Raw genomic sequence first — 18,179 nt, forward strand, 5'->3', positions numbered from 1 at the left:
TCCATGACAAAGTAGCACAAAAAGATATGTGTAATGTCCCCTTCCCCTAATCATAATAATAATAATAATAAATAATATAATATAATATCAAAATATAAGAAAATAAATGATAGACAATAAAGAAAATATAATAATAGTAAATAAATAATAATTAATGAAGAAAATATAATAAGAATAAATAAAATAGTAAATAACAACACTAGAGTTCTAAATAAATATAAATAAAAATAAACTATAAAAAAAATACTAAAAATAAGTAAAGTTAACAAAAAAGTAAAATAAAATAAAAAAGAGTTAAATTAAGAAAACTATAAAATTAATAAAAATAAGTAAAGTTATTAAAAAGTAAAAATGAATAAAATAAGAAAGAATTATATTAAGAGAATTACTAAGTTAAGTTAAACTTAAAATAAAGAAATAAAAAATAAGTAAAGTTATCAAAAAGTAAAAAGTGTAAAAAATGAGAGAGAATTATATTAAGAGAATTACTAGGTTAAGTTAAACTTAAAATAAAGAGATAAAAGTTGCATGTTGACACATGGAATGTGTGCATGCGGTTCCCCTTCAATATTTGCTCTATTTAATAGACCGTGAGGAAGATGAGAGATCATTCCATAATTCCATCATCCATTCTCTTGGGAGAAAAGTGTTGTAAGACAAAGAATTCCCTGGTAGTAGTATGTTGATTAAGGGCTTGGGGGTGGTTAGTTGTAGTAAGATTTTGTGCAAGTGAGCCTACGGTTGGGTGGAGAGTCGTCCCCAAAACTTTGTTGCGGTTAACAGGATTAAAATAGCGTTTAACTCCGAAATCACAAGTAAGGAATATCATCGCCACAGGTAAGTTGTTTCTGCTCATATTTCTGAAATTCAATGTTAAATTATTGATAAATTGTGTGTTGATTATAAATCACATAATTAATCTAATTAGTTGCATGTTTTAATTTTGGGGTTGTTACATATGGTATCAGAGCGAGGTTACAACCCTCAGGCCTAATATACATCTCGAGTTTTAGTTAAAATCTATCTGCAAAATTGATTATTAACCTTATTAACAATCTCTATAATTTATACGATTGATTAGATAAATTTATAACCAAATTCTCACCCAAAATTATCATATTATTTGATTTAATTAAAAAATAAATTAATAAAATATACTTTATGATTTTATTTTTATTTAATTAAAAATATGGTTATATTTTTAAGTTATATGGAGTAAAATAATATATATAGCTTTAACATCATATTAAACTTAAAAACATATCTATGGAAAAACAGACCATATTAAATTTAAAATGGTCAAAACGGACCATAAGATTAAGATCTACCTAACTTTACCAACTCAAGAAAATAAAGCACTTAAAATCTTTATTTATTTATTTATTGTGCATGTAGAATATAATTAATAAAAATAGCATAGTTATTAGAAAGAGCTTCCGTAGACCTTGGGAAATTCATGATTTTTTTTCGTAGTACCCAGTAAGGTATCGGTAATCGATAATTGGTCTTTTGATAGGATTGTATTGCCAGTGCCCGCAACTTAATTGGGTGGATTATGTTCATAAAGAAGAGATTAAAAGAAATTTTTGAAACAAAAAATTATTCCAGGAAAATAACAATATTTTAATGTTGAAAGAATAATTTCGGCGTAAATCACATGTAGACAGATATTTGTCAACAGTTTCGAATACGACATGGTTATTTTATGTTTGCCAATATCAAACACATCAAGAGAATTATTTTCAATCTATAAAAACAATAAAGAATATACAAATAACAAGGAATAGTCACTTAAGGTTATGCTCCTTACTTCCACACCGACCTAAATTTTTGGAGCATATTTCAGTTTAGGTAAAATCAAATTTTATTTTTGGGAGAAAATTTTATTATTTTAATTATTGTAAAAACATTATAAATTTTTCCCATCATTAAAATTTTGAGGATTATGGTAATAATTCTTCTAAATTAAATAATTTAATTTTTTTTCTCAATTATTAGTATGGGCAATTTTTATCACATATATATTTATTAGTATGGGCAAGTTATTTCTGATTTAGCAATCAATGTTATGGTAGGTGATATATGGTACAATGGTTTTTAAAATGTAAAATATTAGGTAGGTATATTAACTAACCATATATATAAGTAAGTAATTTTAATAAATTTTGTTTAAACAAAAGTAAAATGGAAAAGGTGAAAGTGTATGACATTAAATTATATAATAGTTATAATTAAGATTATTTATATTTGAATGGTTACTTAAAGTATAGTTGGCATTTTAAAATAAGGGGAAATGCATGGATTGTTTTCTATGATACTATGGTTATTGCTAATGCATTGGATGTATGTTGAGATGTGGTGATTGACGGGAATTCTACAAATGGGCCAAGAGGGCCGTTTATTTGATGATCTCATGGGAGCCCATACTTGCAAGGGAGAATATGTAACACCATATGGGCTCGGGACATACTCAATCAACAGTACATATGCCAGTGGTCCCTTTGTCTTGTATAGCTCTTGATGGATAGCTCTTGAGGGGCTATGGGACCATCTTGAAGAGGCCAAGTGCCTGATATTGTAGGCTAGGTGCCTAGTATTAGATTGGGATGCTGAAGTCTGGTGGGGGTGTAAGGTCTTCGATGCCTGCGGCTATGCACCTTAGTAGTTGTGGAGGGAGTGGGCCAACCTTGCGAGATGTCCGGAGTCATTGAGTACCATACTGGATGCCTGCCTTGGGGCAGATGAGGTCTGAGTCAGGCGTGAGCCTTGGGGCCAGCCTTGGACTAGGATACAGACCGGGGAGGCTTATGCCTAGTTCCGAAAGTGGGAAAAAGGATAGAGATTCCTTGAGATTTCCCAGGGGTTGTGAAAACTTTCGATGCCTACTGGTTATACTAGTTCAACAGAGAGTGTAGGGAAAACATGAAGTAATAAATAACTAAATAAATAAAATGTTAAATAATTCAACTTAACTTCGAGACGAAGTCCTTAAATAGGGGGAATATGTAATGTCCCCTTCCCCTAATAATAATAATAATAAATAATATTAGACCGGAAAAACTTCCAAAAAGTCTCACTAAAGACAACTCGTATATATAATCAAAATCTAATTTCTAATAATAATAATAATATATATGGTTATGAATTATAATTAAACAATAATTAAGCCGATAAGATTTTTATGGCGAGGTTCCTCCTCATGACAATGTAGCAGCTTCGTCGGCCTTCAAAGAATATACCGTTTCAACAGTGTGATTGACCGTGGGCCTCCGGTCTGCGATTTTCTCCGCATAGGGCTCTTTGAAATAACTGTGGAACCACATCACGCGCATGCGACCACATCACACGCACCTGGGCCTTTATAATATCGCAGAATCGCAATAAAAATTCCATAATGTAACATTTGGTTGGAGTCCCAAAACTTGCGATCTCCAATGAGTGACATGGTCTGATCTACGTGGAGAGGAAATGAGTGAAGCCCCAAAATCAGAGCCCTCTCTATCAGCGATTTCCAATCGAGGGTGTAACCTTGGTGCATGACATGTCAATTCACCGATTGTTGATCGCTGATCACCTTCTATGTTTGGGCCTTGGTCCTGTGGCTCTTCCCGTGACTGTAGTCTAGCCCCCGTATCAGAGCCTTTCAATCAGAGGTTTCACTTGCTGGTCTCCCACAACTTGACACCATCACTACCACATATCTGCCACGTGTTTCCTTTTGAATAATGCCACATGTCACCCTTGATTCCTTTGAACTCTTTGTGACCGTGGTGCTAGCCCTCAAATCAAAGCCCTCTCTAAAGACACTTTCCAATTGGAGGTGTAACCTTGGTGTATGCCATGTCAATTCGCCGATTGTCGATATTTGATCAATTTCTATGTCTGAGCCTTGGTTATGTGGCTCTTCATGTGACTGCAACCTAGCCCTCATATCGGAGCCCTCTGATTGGAGGTTATGAATCAGAGGTTTCACTTCGATTTTTTAAATCGCCTCAACCTCCGATCACTGATCTCCCATACGTGACGCCATCACTGACACGTATCTTCCATGTGTAAACTTTTGAATAATTCACATGCTGCCCTTTTTTTGGCATACTGTGAGCCTTGAAACTGTCGAATCCCCCTACCACTTGTCAACCCTTTCGACACATCGTGATCACGTCAGCCTCCTTGTGTCACTTGTCGCAACCAATTTCTGCCTACAATGCATCCCTGAACACATCCAGTTGCAACCAATTGCTGCGTGCAACACGTCCTTGAACGTATCCAGTTGCATATCACAACTTGCAATATCAAGACTTTTAAGATGTGGCCGATTCTCAAAAAGTTCCGCTTGAAAGCAGATGTGATGTTCCATTGAATTCTTTTTCATACCTCTGGAGGGTCCAGATATCGGAAGGAATAGCAATCTACAAAGTCGGAAGTCGAAAATTCAAAAAACAGGGCATTTAGAGGCAGACAAGGATCGCTAAATATCTGAAACAGATAAGGAACTAACACCTCGGACCTTCGAGACATTCCTGTTGGTCTATTGGTGGGATGAACCTCTTTATTATACATTTATGTTGGACTAATAACATCGTGGAAAGCCTTTTCGAAATTTCCGATACATGTAGCATTGGTCCTGTATAATAATAAGAAAATATCTAAATTCTGAATCTCCGAACTGTGGTATGGACCTCCAACCACTAATATGCAACCCCGATTGTTTTATTATACCAAACTTAAATGTGAAATCGCATACACCCCTTATCGTAGCTTTTGGAATACAACCTCCGATAAGATCCACTCTCTATGCACGTATCTTGCTCTTTCTATCTATTTTTATTCATTAATTATTGATGGTTAGCTGACTATGTGAATTTACTATCGTTTTATTCTCTCTCGTATGAAGATCTAATGTTTTTTTTTTTAGACAAATTTCGGTTGCTATATTATGATTTGAAAAAGAAAAGAGAGGCAGTTCGCCATACATACAATGTTTCCTGAACATCATGGATCCAAGGAATTACAAAAAGGGTCCCTTCCTTGATCCTTGTTCTAATATTCCTGCCTCTAAGGCTTCTTATACTACTGCAAATCCTTACATATTGCAAACACCAAAATTTACAGCTACAAAACATATTTAATCTATCTCTATATGACTAATCTTCCTAGCTGTGGACTCTTCTGGGTATGGATCTGGCTCATTCTGTTTTGCACTGGAGGTAGAAGGGGCTTCCTTGAGCTTTTTGTCCATCATGAACTTGAGAACAGTTATCGATTCTTTAGCGTGGCTGCACCGGTTGGTCAAGTTGCTGAACTGTTCATGTAGAGAATGAACTATGTGCAGGAACAGATTGATTTCTGCCCGATACTTCTCATTTAGAACTCTGTACTGATCTTCCAATCGTGTTTCCAAACTTCGGACTTGGTCTTCCAATGCACGCTGTTGCGCTCTCAGCTCCTCAAACTCTACCTGAAGGTCTCTACAGTGGAAGCAGTCCTCTGAGCGGTCCATTATCACTGAGTGTTTCCTGTCTGTGGTGTCGACCTCTATATCACAGAACCTCTGAACTCTCTGGCCTCTTCGCTTACAGCAGATTGCAACCACAGCTCTCGCAGGGTTGTTACGATGCTGCTGAGCGCTAAAACATCTACCTTGGGCAGATTGGAGGCAGACGAGAGCGTTAAAAGCCTGTTGCCTGTATAACCTCCCTTTCTTAATGTTTTGAGGAGTTCTGCTACCTGGAGTATAAATAGAGTCCATTTGCATGCTGTGCAGGCGGGAAGATGCCCATCCGCGTCTCATGATAATCCCCAGAATGGTCAAATGCAAATCTTTAACCGCAAATGAGATCATTCTGCAAGGACGATTTTCTCCTGGATTTCTCTTGATTCCCGTGCATTGAAGCGATATCCTGATCTCGTTTCTGATCCAAATCCTGCCTATCTTACCTGCTCTGTCGTCGGCACTGACTGCTTGACTGATGTCACTGATTCTGTCAGCTGGGGTACATCTACTGTTGACTGAATGTTGTAGGTTCATGGTAAGGGTTGAAAAGAGACAGTATTATTACAACTCAGACTGCCCTTGGAGCGCTCGCATGCCCTGCTGGCATGCTTATCGGCCTCCTTGTTCAGTCCACGTAGGATGTGGTAATACTCGACTTCTTCCATTGAAGCATGAAGGATCTGATTCCGGTGGTTTATCTGCTAAAGGAGAATATTTGGCGTGCTCTGTCGCTGCGCCATAAGCCTGATAATTATTGCAGAGTCCCCGAACACCACTGCCTTTCTTATCCCTAACTTTAGCAGCTGTATGAGTCCCTGATACAATGCTAATCCCTCTGCTATGTTGTTGGAGATCTCTCCTAGCCCCCATTCGAAGTGAAGTATGCTCTCTCCATTTGCGTTGCAAATTAGATCCCCTGCACCTGCTTGGCCCGGGTTCGGTTTAGAAGCACCATCAAAAAAAAGATAGAACCTGTTACAATTTCTCAACCAATTCGAAAATTCCTCATCCTTTAACCTCATTTTCCATACCCTATTCTTTTCTTTCATTTGTGTCCTTCCTTTGTTTGTTTCCTGAGCGTTGGCAATGTTCTCAAAAACATAGCTGATCAAATTTCTCTCTTCCATGCTATAATTTGTTGCCTCGATCTTGCCTCTGGTGTGATTTGTAACTGTCTCTAACGCTAACATTTTAGCCTTGTGGCACATTATCCTGGTGTTGCTGCCTTTCTCCTGGAAGACCTTTCCATTTCTTGCCAACCATATGCGCCATAAGAGGGTTAGAGGAATGGTGTTCCATACCCTTTGCGCCAATTTACTCCTTTTCTCTTTCCATGGACAATTCTTCCTCCATTTGTGAATCGTTTCTGCAATAGTTGCCTGAGGCTCCCAGGGAGCTTCCCCTATTGAGGCCATCTTCCTCCAACATTCACCAGCCACCGGACATTCTATAAACAGGTGCTGGATTGTTTCCTCTGATCGACAACAGTTTGGGCATCTGGATGGCCCCATTATGCCTCTTTTCTTTAGATTTTCAGCTGTTAGTGTTTTTCCTTTCAGGAGAAGCCAAATGAAAAACTTGACTTTGGGGGGTGCTTTTGCTCTCCATATAAGTTTCCATTGGTTCCATATTTCCTGTTGGAGGATGCTATCACAAAGAAATTGATGTCCAGCTTTAACCGTGTATTGAGTTCCAGTTGGGTCCCAACGATATCCATCATATTTGCCTTCTTGGACCGGAGCTTTGCTGTGAAGGAGATTCTTTAGGGCAGTGAGGCTAGTGTCTAGCTCCCTGGGGTGGTCCGGGAATTTCCAACCTGTCCATGCTTGAGAGTGTCTATCCCATTGAGATATTTGAGCTAAGTGCATTATCCCTTTGCCATTGAGCCAGTTTATGGCAGGGATTGCCTCCATCTTTGTTCCAATGGGATGTTGTCCTAAAATTCTGTCTGTGGAGAAGTTGATGCTGCTCCCCCCTCCTGGGACCTTTGAAATATTCTGAGACATAAAGGTAATGGCCTTCTTGCAGAGTTGCCAATTTTTTGTACTATCTCTGTTAGGAATATTAGTCTCTAGGAGTTGCTGCCTTGTGCAGTTCAGATATTTTGCTTCTAAAATCTTCTTCCACCATGCTGTAGGCCCTGTGATCATCCTCCATACTATTTTAGCTCCCAGTGCTAAGTTTAGAAATTTTGGTGATTTGATGCCTAGTCCTCCTTTTTCCTGAGATTGGATTATGTTCTTCCAGCTTACAAGATTGAATTTTTTCTTATCCGTTTTCCCTCCTTGCCAAAGAAAATCCCTGAGGGCTCTTTCCATTTTCTGATGAAAAACAACAGGAGCTTGATATAAGGAGAAACGATATATGGGAAGAGAAGCTATACCTGACTTTAGAAGGACTAGTCGCCCTGCTGGATTCAGCCACATGGTGCCCCATTGCTGAACTTTTCTCTTTATTTTATCAAGAATTTCGTTCCAGGTATCAGCTTTCAGCGGTCCCATACTTACTGGCATCCCTAAATAGGTGAAATGATTCCAGACTAGTTTGCAGTAGACTCCAAATATACTTGCAATGTTATGGATGGTATGATTGGTGTATTCCAACCATATATACAGCTTTTTATCTGATTGAACTTCCCACCTGAGTAATCCATGAATTGATCCAAAATCTTCTTAAAGCGCCTTGCTATAGTGGTGGAATCTCCTCCTAATAAGAGAGTGTCGTCTGCAAATTGAGAATGATTGATGTTCTTTGTTCCTTGCTTAATCTTGATGCCAGTGATTAGGCATATTCTCCGGTTGTAATCCAAGGTTTGACTGAATGCTTCAGCCATAAGGATAAACAAGTAAGGAGATAGGGGGCAACCTTGTCTGAGGCCACGAGAAGATTGGAAGGCAGCACACGGTCTCCCATTAATCAAAGGGGAGATCCAGGGATCCGTTATACAATCTTTGATCATTGTGATGAAGGAGGGATCAAACCCCATTTTATGAAGAACATAAAACAGGAAAGAATGCCTTACCCTATCAAAAGCATTAGCAAGATCCAGCTTTAGGACAAACCCTTTCTCTTTTCTGCTTAAGCTTGAGTGGATGGCCTCTTGCACAAGAAGGATAGAGTCAGTGATGTGCCTATTAGGGAGAAAGCCCCCTTGATTTTCGGAGATCAGGGATGGGAGGTGTGGTTTGAGCCTGGATGCTAGAATTTTTGAAATTATTTTATATGCTGAGTTGCATAAAGATATTGGCCGAAATCTTGAAAAAGTGGAAGGTCGATTCTCTTTTGGAATTAAGGCCAGATAGGTGGAGTTGGTAAATCCCCCCATTTTTCCTTTTTTTAAAACCCAACGAATCATCTTTAAGAGATCTTTTTTAATCATATGCCAATATTCTCTGTAAAAGCTAATGGAAAACCCATCAGGTCCCGGAGCTTTATCTGGGTGTAAACTCCAAATTGCTGCTTTGATTTCTTCTTCTTCTACTTCTTTTCTGAGGCTGCTGTTCATTTCTTGTGTGACTCCTTTAGACAGATGCTGTAGCATGCTTGAATAATCCTCCTCAGCTTTATCCTCAGTCAGAAGATTATTAAAGTGCTTGGTAGCTGCTTCCTTTATAGAGTCCTGAGTATTGTAACGATTCCCCTCATTATCCATTATTGTGCTCACTGTATTTCTGGCCTTTCGAACCGTGGCCTGCTTGTGGAAATAAGATGTGTTTTTGTCTCCCTCCTGCAACCAGAGTTGCCTTGATTTCAGTCTCCATTTTGTTTCTTCATCCCTAATAGTTTGACTCAGCTGTGAGTATAATCTAGTTTCTTGCTCTTTAGCTTGCTGAGTTAGCCCAAGAACTTCGATTCTTTGCTGCACTTCCTCTAGATCTTGCTTAATTTTCTTTTTATTCACCTCGGGCTCTTGATAATTGTTCTTTGCCCAATTCTTTAAAGCCTGTCTTACTCTCTTCAATTTTGTCTCCCAAATATAAGTTGGCGAACCTTCTACATGTTGAACCCAAGCCTGTCGCACCACATCTTTTGCTGCTGGGGAACGATTCCAAATGGAGCAGTATTTGAAGGGTATGGGTCCTAGCTGACATTGGCTATGAAGAGTAAGCGTTATTGGGTAGTGATCAGAGGCAGAGACATTGAGAATGTTTGAATGGCCTGTAGAGAAGGTGGACAGATATGCTATACTTATAAGGAACCTATCAAGTCGTTCCATGATATTGCCGACACCAATTCTTCTATTACTCCAGGTGTACCTACGGTTTTTGGGTCTGATATCAACAAGGTCGTGCTCCTGCATGATGGCCTCAAGACGGCTTCTGAATGGATCAGGGGTGAAATTTCCTCCTCTTTTTTCGTTAGCGTGCATCACCAGATTTAAATCTCCTGCTATAATGAGATTATTGTTCTGCTCTTCTTCTATACTTGCTTCCAATGTGTTCCAACACATTTCTTTCTCTCTGTACTGATTCAGAGAATATATGTTGTAAACTGTTACCTTTTGGCTACCCGTTTTACTTTCTAAATTGACTCGAATCTAGTTCTGGTGTACGCTGGTGGAGTCACAGGTCCATTTATTGCTATTCCACATAGTTAATATACCGCCTGAGGCTCCTCTTGCTTTGCTTGCACATCCATTGAAATGCTTTTGCTGGCTTATTACTCTACTCATTTCTGATTGATCTTGCTTTGTTTCTTGAATAAGAACAATTTCAGGATTTTCACTGTGAATTAAATCCTTGAGGGCAACTAGCTTGGAGGGGTGCCCTAAGCCCCTACTGTTCCAAGATAGTATTTTCATCTTGATTTACTGGTTACATGGAGAGGTGCTCGCCTCTCATTGCCTTTGTTGCTATTTTCTTTTTCCAAGTGTCCAAGAATGAAGGACTCTATTGGAGTTTGGGTGCCCAGGGCTATGTCTTTCTGAGCACTTTCATCCCTCTGTTGCTTGGCCGATTTCCTGCCAGGCCCTGGCTTTTTAGGGACATCACTAGGCGCTCCATGTTCCTTTGAAGAGCTCCTGGTAATCCTTGAAGAGGGGGGATCAGGAGAGGGCTGGATGATGAGGGGAGGAGAAAGATGGAGTGGGGGATCTGTGGAAGGGAAATCAGGCCCGGATTCTGCCTCAGAGAGGATCGCGTAGGGATTAGAGGATGGAGGGAGAGGAGGATCGGGAATCAGAGGAGGGGAGGAAGGTTGTTGAAGGGGAGGTTACTGAGAGGAGGAAGGTTGCTTATGGGAAGGATGCTGAAGGGGAGGATGCTGATGGGAAGAACCAGGGGCATCAGGATCCATAGTTTTGAGAGGAGGAGATGATTTTTTCCTTTTTACAGTTTCCCATTGCCCGTCCTGCTCATCAGATTCTACGTTAACTATTTTAGTGCATCTATTTGCAAAGTGTCCATATTCATGGCATACCTTTCATTTGAAGGGTATCTGCTCGTAATCCAACCGCTGAATATGGCACCAATCATCAACTTTCAATTTGATCGCTTCCGGCAGTCCTCGGCCCAGATCGACTTCAACACAAATCCGCGCACACGCCTGCATGTTGTCTTTAGGCTCACTGCGATCTATGTATTTCCCAACCGCATTTCCTATTGCTTTGACCGAGTCATCCCCCCAGCAGTGAAGGGGAAGATGCGACAGTCTAACCCAAACTGGAACCGAATTTGGTATATCAAGTTCTGGATCAAAATCCGGAGTCCATTTATTGAGGTAGAGACCCCTGGAGTCCATAAAGTAAGGCCCATTTCTGAATATTAGATCTTTGTCCTCTTTGGTTTCAAAATGAAAAGTAAAATATCCTCTGCCACAGAATCTGATGGATATTTTACCCTGGATCTTGTCCGACTAGTTTCTCTCAACCCATCTTTGCACTATTCTGGGTGATGGCTACAGTCCTGTAAATTGCCCGATTAACCCTTTTTCCGCTAGGGAAATGGCTGCCATGCATGGAATGGTAGGCGGCAGATGAACTTCCTGTAATACATCAAGCTTCTTCACAAATTTTGTTGCTGTTGGTCTAGGTCTTTGCGGAGGGAGTGACTTTACCAGATTGGAGAAGGCTCTTTGCAGCTCCGGATCCCCACCGGGTGGATCCGGAGGATCCATGATGAAGCTCGTTCAGGCGTCCCAGGCCGAGGCTCGATCGCGGGTTGCTCGCGCGTGCAGCAGCAACAGTGCTACAAAAAAAAAAAAAAAAAACACGAAGATCTAATGTTTTACGCCCTTGTACGGAGGCAAATTAATATGATCAATTGACATTTTTTTTTGCCCACAGATTTCCAAAATATTTCTTCTGGTGTGAAGGTTTCAATGCCTGAAAACTCCCATATATATTTAATCAATATGCCACATTTTTTTAATGATTGCAACTTAAAATCTCTACACACATCTTGGTCTCAACGACTACTCTATCCATTAATCTAATTAATGGACTGAGCATGTGCATCTACTTTCGTTTTATTCTTGCTAGCACGAAATTGATATGTTTTATGCCTTAAAAAATTTATTATATGCATTTATTCAAATGAGCCACATTGATATTCTGGAGCGGACTTCCAACTCACAATCTTTCGAAAAGGATTCTTCTCATTTCAAATTTTAAAATTACCAAAACTCCTATGTATATCTAATCAATATGTGGCATTTTCCTTTGATTAAGGTTTGAAATTTCTCCACACATCCTGACTTCGAGGACTGTTTTGTTCAATAATCTAATTAATGGCCTGCCTATGTGCATTTATTCTCACTTTACTCTTGCTCGGACGAGCATCTCTATCATTGTCTCTATCATTGGTAACCCCGCGACCTCTACCACGTGTCTTGACTCTGATTTATTTCTCCCTCTGCTTAGCTGGTAGATGGGTGTGTGCTCTATTTAGCCTCTTCACGTCGCACTATTCTGCTGATTTTTTGAGTTGCATTTTCTATTGCTGTTGTTGTGCTATTTCCGGTCTCTTGCTTTTGCTACTACACGTCGTGCTATTGTCTTCAACCAGATAACTACCACAAAATTTTAATAACAAACATGTGAGAATCGAGAACCTGCTAACCATATCGTCTTCTGCACTCAAATGTCAAGTATCAATGTTTTCATACTATGTGTATATCTTAGAATACTATGTGCTTTGTCGCGACATGCAACACACACACCTATGGAGTTTCTAAAACGCCATATATAGACAACTAACTTTTTATGCTTAAACATTTCAATTATCCTTTCCCCTTGCCTTTGACTATTGGAAAGAATCTAAATTGTAAATCTTTCTTCTTTCATTTGGCTCCAAGTATGCCAATGCTGTGAATGACCACGCTCGCTACTTTATTTTTGCTTCTCTTCCAATGTTGATAGCATTTTATGGGCTTTCACCATTTAGGACAACTCCTTTCCTCGTCATCATGGAAGTTGCCTTGACAACGAATGCCATCACTTTGTTTCTCGTTGGCTCTGCAGTGATCCAACCATCATTCCAAATCGTTGAGCTCGACCTTCTTGCTTCCACAAAGACATCGTCCCAATGCTACCACATTTCTCTCTTCGACGGTACCTATAAGCACATAACTTTGTTTTCGTCTCCTTACAATGCCCATGTCATCTCTGGTGCCCTCCAGCTGGGCTCAATTATCATTCTCAAAGATTATGTTGCACTTTTTTGCAAAATTATGCGTATGTTCACTCTTCACCATATTCTTGATGTTTTTCTATTCCTTCCCTCTCTCCGCCACTATCACTCTGACTAATGCCACGTTGCTTTCCTCTTTCTTTCCTTCTTTTTAGGAGTCTGCAAATTATTGAACTAGAAGTTCTCAAACATCATGCAACTTTGATTGGGGACCTAGAACTTCTTCAAATTGTATAAACGTCGACATACCGACCGAACTCTTCAACGTCACACGCCCCCACCTCGTCTACTGCTGCTTCGACACTGGATTCTACGTAATCATCAACTCAGTTGTCCTCCGCTTAGCCTGCTGCCATTCCATTCATGGCGCTAATCCCTTATCATAAATAATGGTTGATCTAGGGTAGGGTGCTTGGAAAAACATCTGTTAGCTCCTACAAAAATTCTCGAGGGTCAAGAAAGGACTTTGGATTTGACCTCATTGATTCTGTCAATGATAGAATCCATCTCTTTGCCTTCGGTGATCTGGAAGATTCCTTGTAGGACCTTTTCCAAATTGGGAAGCTTTACATGGTTTCAAATGGTACTGTGAAACCAACAAACACAAATTACAACCATTTGGATAGCAAATGGGAAGTCTACCTCTCTGCAACTTCCACTGTTGAACCTTCCTTAGATGATGTTTCGACAATTCCTTCCCACCGTTTCCATTTTAAATCTATAAATGAAATCATATTTACAAACCTCAGCTCAATTGTCAACATCATTAGCATTGTGAGGTCCACTTCTCCAACTTCCACCATTCGTCGAAGAGATGGATCTGAAACACCTAGGAAAACTCTCAGCTTCGAAGACATGTTTGGCTATAGTATCAACATCACCGTTGTGGAGCACTTGAAAGGTATGTTTTTGATAAACAATTTAGTGACTTTTCGGTAACAATTGTAACCTTTTCTGTATCATGAACTCAAAGAAATAAAGAATTCTAATAGAACGTGTGAGAATTAGTATGGAAAACTTAATCGCTGATAATTGTCATTTTTCTATGCAGGGAAAGGTGGAAACGAAGAGCTGCCGTTCAAAAGGGAAAGACAAAGGAGGAATAACTGCTGTCCCTCTAGAAGGGAACCAGATGCAAACGAGATCGAACAGATCGAAGCAGAATGATCCAGGAAAGAAAGAAGGGATACCAATTCGGCGGAACAGGGAAAGAAAAGTAAAGGATTAACGGCTTGGCGAATCCCTCAGGATCTAAGATCCTGAGGGATCGCTGTTTTACTTATTTTTGTTACCTAGATACCTCCGCCGTTACTTTTATAAAAAGGAACAACATCATTAAGCAAAGGGACTTTTATGTAATTTTCAGTTTCAGACTAAACTTTGATCATCGACTCTCACTGAGACTTGGTTTACTGTACGTTTGTTGATGCGTTAATATAAAAGACTTGGTGTTTATTTCATCTTTGCGTCTGGAGTAATCTAAGGCGGTGTACCATTGGAAGCTAAGGGCCCGGCTCCGAAGGACACTTGCTTTTGTATCATTATAACTTGATTTCTGCGTGGTTTGCTTATCTTTATTGCTCGGTAATCTGATATGCTTTTCATGTGCTATTCCATGCTCTGCTACGATTAATTCATTAATGGTTTCTTCAGGAAATTCATGTAGTGACTCTGTATTGTATGAGTGAATCTTTTCGGAGTTGATTGCATGTTATTAGTCTAAACCAGCTATTTCTGTTACAGAGCGTTTGTACTGAATATTATTGTTATTGGATTCATTTGAAATCCCGATTATTGGAATCCGAAAAGTAATGTTATTCTATTTGGAAACATAGTCGTATTCACCTTAATCGTCAGATTACTATATTAGCGTGTTGTATGTATATATGGTTGATTCTTGCTGTTCCATAATTCATCAGTGAGTGTTGTTCCATAAAGTACATTTCATCCGATTTGCCTTAAGAGAGAAGATTGTTATTTTATTGCAGAGTGTGAGTTTGGTTCAATAGAGCAAGTTTGGTTCTGACTCGCGAGACTTAGTTTATTTGACTGCTGTTCCATTTACTGTTGTTCCATTTTAGACTTGCCGTTCCATTTCCTATTTGCTGTTCCATTTTACTTTCTGTCGTTCCATTTACTTGCATTTGCTGCTTTGGTGTGAGAGAAGGTCTAAGGCTGTAGTGAGCCTCAGCAGTCGCTGCCTAGCTCCCAGACCTATGGTCCATGCTCTAATTTCCTTTCCATCAGTTTCTAGAGGGATGGGTTATCGCTTCCGCACCCTTGACTGATAAGATGCCTTGTGTGATTTTATTCTTTTAAAGTAATTTAGTCATAGTTTAGCATCCGTTTACTCTTGTATTTTCTGAACGCTGTACTACTAAGCATTACTCTGACGAATAGCCTCGGATTGAGATACTCTTTGCAATAACAAAGCGTTCCCAGATTGACTTATTAATGTGGGATAACTAGAGGTGAAAGAGACCCCTGTTACAGCTCTACAACCGTATGGGGGTAGCATTTCCACACCTTGGGTAAGCAACTTGTTGAACTCGCCTCTTCTAGTGCTTCGACCGTGCTTTCAATCAAAGGGGGTCGCATAACCGAATTTAATGGAAGAACTATTTGGACTATCTTGACCACCAGGCTCGTGCTATATCCCTATATTCCATAGACTGAACAACTCCAATCATGGTTTCATCAAAGAGACCATTTGGAATCTTCACCATCGTTAAGTAGAAAATTCTCAGGAACTTCCAAGTGGGGATACCCACAACATACAATTGTTGACATCATAGACTCACATCCTCGCATAAAGACAACATGGTTCTCTGTTCGTGGAACCATCGCCTCTACTAACATGAAAGATTTATACTTCCTTACATGCCCTCTCTCATATGATGGCATGAAAAAAGTTTTCAACCACTCAAATGGAATGTGGCACTACAAAAAATGTGGTGGGGCATTCCCAAAATGTGACTATCAGTATGTGATGAAATTTGAAATGCATAACCACACAGGCGTACTGGAACATGCCATCACATTTGATAATGCTGCAACTAAACTCATGGGTGTCTAAGCAAAAGACTTGTTCATACTCTCCAATGATCCTGGTGCTATCCGCGAGCTTCGTGCAAGGGTTTCATGCCATCCTTTCCTTTTCACACTGTGTGTGAAAACAAATATCTTCAATGGTGTGTACCGTTTGAAGTTTGTACTAATCAATTCAGAGGAAATCACCTATACCTCTATGTGTTCTGTTCTCCTCCATGAAATAAAAAAAAATGTCTATTGCTTTAGTTGTTCGACGTCTTTGAAAGTCGATTTCTTTTCCCCATGCCACCATGAAGTGTAAACAATAACTTCTATATGATTTTCTGTTCATTGTCGTTTCGTCCCTTGTCACCCCCTTTCTTTTTGTTCACTTCATCATTGTACTTCTCTTCTTTATGTATATACACCTATGATACATGTTGCATCTTCCACCTTGGATATTTCTCCATCTTTTACTTTTAAATATAGTATATACGTTTTTCTTCTTCCTTCTAAACAAGATAGAATATTTACATCCTTTTATGTTCTTCTTTGTGCACCTAAATACAAACATTGGATTGTTACAAAGTGTTGTCGTTTGATTGCCTTAAATCTACTTGGTAGATGAATGATAGATATTTATCGATCACCACAAAAATACTTCCCTGAAATAAGCTTGAATCTAATGTCGTTCTACGCTGCAAAGATAACTTTGACAAAGTTCTAACAACAAGAATTGAATCGCATGGCATTAGTACATAATATCAAAGAAACATAAACTCTATTATAAAAAAGGACTCTCCCACCACTAAACTTCAACTACTTTGTCAAAAGACACATCTACTTTATAATCTAGAAGGCACTACTTCAAAAGTATACCCACTAATGAAGTTCTTGCTTTTGGGGGCTATGTACTCTATCTTTGCGCGTAAGACAACTTTTTCTGATCTCCTATATTCACTTAAACTTGTCTCCCCATGTTTGTATCAGGATGGAAATGCCGACATCTTCTGCAAACCCCTCAAAAAATGCTCGAAAGAGACTCCTTTATGAACAGAATAAAGACGCATCCAACAAACAAAGATGCCTCAAATATAAAGCTGATTTAAACACCAAAACCTTTCCAGTTATACCCCCCTCTAATGCTTCTCTTCCCCAACATCCCTAAGCTTCACTTGCAAACCCATCTCCTTCAACATTCCCCGCTCTGACTATACTTACCCTTCAGCTTCCTCCATTCACTGCCACTTCTTTCCCATATACATTGCACACCCCACCATCGACTCATTCTCCTTCACCCTCTCATCCCCATATTTTGGACAACCCTAGCCTTAACCATGCACACCACCGATTTCGTGAAAGGATAGATGACCTCTATCCCTTGCATATCTACTCCATATGAAAAGAATCATACCCAAATATGAAAACAAAATTCTTACATGGTAACCTCCGTTGCTCCCGATGTGCAACTAAAAAATCCACCCACCTCTTCTCCCTTGCGAACAACATGGACCTTGGTGACCAGCCATTTGTCCTTGCTACTCTAACACAAATAGAATAAATGATCATATCACATGTCAGCCCAATCTTGCAAGTAACCCATGCACGAGGTGGACAATACAAATACATTGGTCATACTATTTGTTTCCCGCAAGACATCATTGCCATCGCCAACATTTTACCACACTTGGTTTCTAAATTGGACATCGTCGTTGTTACTAGGCATGGATGTGACCACAAAACATATGATTTCATTGTTAGCAAGACACATGTTCTTGCGGCTTTAGAGTACAAACTAGCCCATGATCCCTACTACAAGGATGTCCAACTAGACCAAGCTACAATATCTGCCTTGCCGACTCACCCTATTGATATGTCTTGTGTCATTCGTCGCACCTCCTCCTCCTCTCTTGAACTATGACTTGAATTCCCTACTTTCATTGATAAAATTCCTCCACACCCCACTCCAACAAACCTCCAACCATCCTCTTTTGTAACAACACTCCCTAATTCCAAATACTGAACTT

The sequence above is a fragment of the Pinus tabuliformis genome, chromosome J (genome assembly GCF_031772625.1).
Source record: "Pinus tabuliformis cultivar Carrire ecotype Pingquan chromosome J, CPIR1, whole genome shotgun sequence".
Lineage (NCBI taxonomy): Eukaryota > Viridiplantae > Streptophyta > Pinopsida > Pinales > Pinaceae > Pinus > Pinus tabuliformis.